This window comes from Elephantulus edwardii, unplaced genomic scaffold (assembly GCF_000299155.1).
Source record: "Elephantulus edwardii isolate Elephantulus edwardi_28Jun2011 unplaced genomic scaffold, EleEdw1.0 scaffold00116, whole genome shotgun sequence".
In the NCBI taxonomy this organism is placed as follows: Eukaryota; Metazoa; Chordata; class Mammalia; order Macroscelidea; family Macroscelididae; genus Elephantulus; species Elephantulus edwardii.
The window spans coordinates 711228-717300 of record NW_006399866.1 but is presented as its reverse complement, the minus strand read 5'-3'; positions in this window follow the sequence as shown (position 1 = coordinate 717300).

The following is a 6073-nucleotide window of genomic DNA, read 5'->3' as shown; positions in this document are numbered from 1 at the left end:
AACAGAATCAGTGATCTTTTTGAACAGAATCAGTGATCTTTTTGTAAGCACAAATTACTTGCCTTAAACAGGGGCTCTGGGCCCTGGGTCTCTCCTCTTTCTCCTTCCATCCTTCTGTTTTCCTTCTGCAGAAGGGCTGACCTCAAACCAAAAACCATGGAGAGCAAGCATGAAGGTGAGAAGAGGGCAGGGAGCCTGGGGCCTTTGTTTCCCATCCTTAGAGCTAGTACCTTCCAGAAGGCTTCTGAGCTCAGGCTCGCTGGCCTGGCCTGGTGAGGACCCAGCCCGTTTTCAGAAGGCTCTGGAGGTGGGACAATACTTAGGACATTGTGAGCATTTCCTTGGACACTCTGTGTTTCCGGAGTTCTTGGCTTCGCATGCCTTCCCACTGGCTATACTAGGCCCTGCCACCTCAGCTGCTCTCCACTTGGTCTACACCTCTATCCTCCATGAGGGGCCTCAAGGATGGATGACACTAGAATGGAGAAAGAGGAGTCTGGCAGTTACCCTTTGGCCATGCCCCTACTCAAAATTGAAACCAAATTCATTGCCATCGAGTCCAGCCTGGCCCTCCATGTGGCGTAATGACCCCCCATGTGGCATGATGACCGCCCATGTGGCGTCATCTAACACAAAGTCTTTACTTCTCTGGTGACTGGAATCCACCACATACTCTGTGGGAGAATGATGGATATTCACTGCCTGTGTGATTTATAACCTTGGAGGGTCAGCTATGAGTTAAACCAACTTGATGGCAATGAGAAAGATGGGGTTTCTGAGGCAATATATCTTTATAGGGAGAGACTGCTGATCCCTATGCCATGGAGCCCCCCAGGGCTCCACAGTCATGCTCCAGCAGTGACCATACCTCTGCAGGCAGCTCAGAGGGAGGGTGCCGCCCTACAGGAGCTTGCTGGCATAGGAAGAGAGGGAGAAACCAGGGACCTTAGGATCAGGATTGGCTCAGTAAAGTCTCACATTTTAGGAAGGATGCGAAGGACAATAAGACAGGAGAATCAGGAGTAGAATAGTTGTGGCACAAAGCGTCAGCCCCACTGTTAGAACAAAAGCTGTCTTTCTGATCTCATCATGTCCCAATCCTAACTACTTCCCCCCATTTGTCTTATTATACCACTTAATTCCTTCATTCAACAGATATTTATTGACCACCTGTGAAAAGCTTTAAGCTCTTCCCCTTTTTCCTGACATGTGCTGCATCTGCCATTTCTCAAAATCATCTCTCCTTTTCCAAACTACCCAGTGCCTTCAGCTTTGGTATTAGATTGGGGAGAACTCTGTCTTCTATTATATACTCATAAGATTTTAGGGTCCTGAGCCACAGGTTAGCTGGGTAGTCCTTCCATGTCATAGGTGAGAAAAAATGATTGGCCTTGACCAAGGTCCAGGGCTTGACATGGAAGGATCTGGACTCAAGCTCATGGCTTCTGAGCCCTTACCTGTGCCTTCTTTCTCCTCTGGGTGACCTCAGTCAGTTGTGAAAACAGGAAAAGGCAGTCTCCTAGGTAAACAGTTAAGGTTTTCCCTACTTTGAAGGCTCTGAGCCGGAGCTAACTCCCCAGCACTAATTCCCTGATTCTAAGTCAGCATTCAGGTCTGTGTAAGGCCTAACTTTGCCTCTGTAGTTCTTTCTGCCCCAGAGTCTCCTGGCCAAACCTTGGAAAGAAGCTTTTCAGAACTCCCATAGAAAGATTTTTGAGTGGAGGTTCTCTGCCTTAACCCCATTTGTGGTCCAGAATCCATCACCTCTCCTCATTCAGGCTTTGAATGAACCTATTTATTAAGCACTAGCTATGAGATCAGACCTAAGAATATAAAATAGGGCCAACTCATGGATTGAGAATCTAGTAGGGAAGTCAGACACAGACATTGACATGTGAGACACATGTTAGGAAAGGAATGGCATAGGCTGATTGCCATGCAATCCTGGGGAATGCGCTGGGCCCCAAGCCTGAGCCGGAATCTTGGAGATGCCCTTGCAAAGCCCCCAGTGGAAAGATATGAGTGAATTCTGTAGAAGATGAGAGCTAGTGTGTGCTCCTGTGGCTCCGTAGTGACTTGAGTCAAAGGGCCCAAGGTGCTGCCCTACAGCAGCTTGATAGGGTAAGGCAGGAAGGGTGGAGAGAAATGACCAGGCTGGCATGACCCCTTGGTCTCCACCAGTTCTGAACTGGACTGTTTGGCCACAGCTGGCTGATCTTCAGCCCAAGAAGCTGCTTTAAATGCATAGGCCTAGTTAAAATTTAAGCTTCAGTGAAACATTCATCCCTGTAAATGTAAAACCCCATTCCTTCCTCCTCAGCCTCTTTTTATTTCCTCTCTCAAATTTAAGATCATTAGATTCGCAGCTGCCTGACTTCACTCCTCACTGGAATGCGCGGGGACCTTTTTGCAACCTGAAGCCTTCTAACTACTCTTGGTATCAACAGGGTTGTTTCAGTGGGTCCCAGAGCTTACAAAACCACAGGAAACCTTAAGAAAGGAAAGCAAGCTGGTTGTGTCTCCAGCTTCAGGGTAGGGTGGGCACAAGAATTCTCTCACTGGGTAGGGGGGTATCTTGGAAAACCGTACCAGTTCTTTCACTGCGTTTTAGACCTCACCCTTAGGGGAAAGGTTCTGGAGTGTTTATCAGAAAGGGAAATGCAGGTTTCTCATGTATCTTGGGTTGTAGCCATTGACTCTAGGACCCTTACTTCTCTGGCTAAGGGCTCCACTTCTTGGCACTTAAAACTGTCTTTATTTCTAAAAGACCAAATCTATCTGTGATATATATAATCAGCAACTTAGGGACTGCCAATTATGGCTTTGTATTTAGGACTCAAGAGGAAGGAGTTTGTTGGGCAAATTCAGGTGGATAAAGTGTGTGTGTGCGTGCGTGTGTGTGTGTGTATGTGGTGGGATATCATGTCTACAGATTGAAAATAAACCAGACAAGCATCATTGTTCTGATTGGTTTCTTTCTTTCTTTTTTTATTTAACTTAGTAAATTCAGAAGGGGTATTGCTGTTTACAGCATAGTGAATTTACGAACGAGTCTGAGCCTTGCCTTATCCTCACCATCCTCATCACTGCTGACATGATCAAGCCCTTGTTAACAGTCACTATGTCAGTCCATCTTGTTGAGGGTCTCTTTCTTGACCCTCTACCTTTTCCAGAATAATGTCTTTTTCTAATAATTGGACCCTACCGACAACACGCCCAAAATATATGAGATGAGATGAAATCTCCCCCCACCCCCCTCCCCTTACATCTAAGGAGCACCTTGGTTGCACTTCCTCCAAGGTCAACTAGTTTGTTCTTTTGTAGCCCATGCAATATTCAGAATTCTTCTCCAATACCACACAGTTCAAAAGTAGATTCCTCTGACATCCTTACCTTCACCTTTCAGATGCAAAGGAAGCAAGTGAAAATACCATGGCTTGCATCAGGTCCACGTTAGTCTTTAAACTAGCAATATATAGAGGACTTCTGTGGCCTAGAGATAAGGATCCACCAACCCAAAGGCACATGGTCAAATCCACCAGCTGCTCCAAGGGAGAAATAGGGATCATCTCCCTCCCTGTGATTTACTGCCTCTGAGAACCTACTGAAGGGTCAGCTAGGAGGCAGTGCCTGGCTTGATACAACAGAATGTAGTATTAAATGAATGTGTCCTGTTGCCAGAGCTCCTAAATCTCCATCCTTGTGAGATCAGTGCTTTCATTGTTGTCTTACAAGTCAGAAGCAGGCTTGAAGTAGGGGATTTGTTAAAAACCTAACAGTGAGTGACAGTGAGTAAAAATGAGTAACGTGAAGCCCAGGGCTTCACATTATGAATCTTATTGTTAGGACATTTATGATTACATGCAAAATTTTCTTCTACAACACTGTAAAAAGTTAACAGTGTCCTTAGAAACCAGAGTTCCAATTCTCCTACAATACTTGTTGGCTAAGAGATCTTGGGGAAAATTTTCCTAACATCTCTGAGCTTCAGTTATTGTGATAAAATGGCAAGAATAACTCCTAGGTAGCTAGGATCGGATCTGACTGGGACAGGAGGAGATTGCCCCTCCTTTTCCAGAAGAGCATCTGGTGGATTCGAACCGCATACCTCTGGTATTGCAGTGCAACTTCTTGCCACTAGGCCACCAGAGTTCCTGACAAAGTATATTAAAAGGGGGCTTTTTTTGCAAAGAACTGGTTACAAATTTTTGTGACTGGACATGGACATAATTTTTTAAAATCTATTTTTAAACTAAACAACTTGCCTCCAGAAACACTAAACTTTGATAAATGTCAGTAATTGTAGAGGGGCTTCAGGCCTTCTGTTCATAGGGTCGCTATAAGTTGTGTTTGACTCAAAGGCAATAAATAACAACAGCATTTTTACACTACCACACTCCAAAAGAGAACATGAGATGCCTTACAAAATTCCGTAGGATGCAACAATGTAAAACAACTAAGTGAAGAAGTCAGGTTAAAGAAAAGATAAGGACAGGAAGAATAAAAATGAAACCAGGTGTGCATGCCATTGAGCCCTGGAAGTGGCTTTGAGCTTTCCTACAGTTGTAAAAATGAATAAATTCAAGATTTAAACGAGCTAGATTAATTAGCAGTCCTTCCCTACACTTTTGCATCCTTAAAAATCAAGTCTTAGGAAGACTGCTGAATCCAAAGACTGTTTCCCTTCCCCTCCCCCATATGAATATTACTGGAAATAGAAAAACTAGTTCAAGATTTAGCTCTTGTAATTTACTAATTGTAGTAAGTTGCTACTCAGTTATTGAGTAGGTTCTGACTCATAGCAATCCTCCATCAGTTTTTGAAGTCTGTAAATTAGAACCTGAGGAGACTGCCCACCTTTCTCTAAGAAGTCATTGATGGAATTGAATCACAAGAGATATACCACCTTTGGGTTATCAGCTCAATTTACTATGGACTATGAAATAAAGTACTACAATGAAGTGTGCAAGGAGCTAGAGTCAGAAAACCAAAGGGGCCAAACTCACTCAGCATTTCTTAAGGTGAAGGAACTGAAGAACAAATTTAAGCTTCGAGTTGCAATACCTAACGATGCTTTCTTTGGGTAGAATATTAGGTGACCCAGGACACAGTAAAAGAAGATGGAAAGAGTAGACAGTCATTGTATCAAAAGGAATTGGCAGACACAGACAAATTTCAGGTATGAACAAGAGCCTGTGGTGATGAAGGAAGTTAAAACTGCTCTGAAAGAATTGGAAAAAAACAAGGCCCCAGGTATTGATGGCACACCAGTTGACATTTCAACAAACAGACACTGCCCTGGATGTGCTCACCAAGTTGTGCCAAGAAATCTGGAGGACAACCACCTGGCCAATTATCTGAAAGAGATTTATATTTGTTCCCATTCCAAAGAGAGATGAACTAATAGAGTGAGGAAATTATTGACAATATCATTGCTATCACATGCAAGCAAGATTCTGTTGAAGATTATACAAAAACGACTGGAACAGCACATCGACAGAGAACTGCCTAAACTGCAGGCTGGGTTTAAAAGAGGCCGTGGTACAAGGGATATTTTAGTTAATGTTAGATGGATCTTAGCTGAAAGCAGAGAGTATCAGAGGAATGTCTGTGTTTCACTGACATCATTTGACTTTGTGGATCACAACAAACTGTGGCCGACTCTGAGAAGAATGGGAATCCCAGAACACTTGATTGTTCTTATGAAAAGCCTATACTTGGACCAGGAGGCAGTCATCAGAACAGAGCAAAGAAATGCTGCATGGTTCAAAATTGAGAAGGATGTACTCTCTCCATACCTTTTCAATCTTTATGCGGAACAGATTATCCAGGAGTCTAGGCTCTATGAGGAGAAATGTGGCATCAGGATTGGATATAGACTCATCAACAATCTGCATTATGCAGATGACACAACCCTGCTTGAGGAGGAATGGAAGCATTGCTGCAGAAGGTCAAGAACTGCAGCCTTCAATATGGATTGAAGCCAAACATCAAGAAGACAAAGATTCTCACCACTGAGCTGGAAGCATCATGATAGATGAGACTGAGATTGTTAACAGCTTCAGTTTGCTTG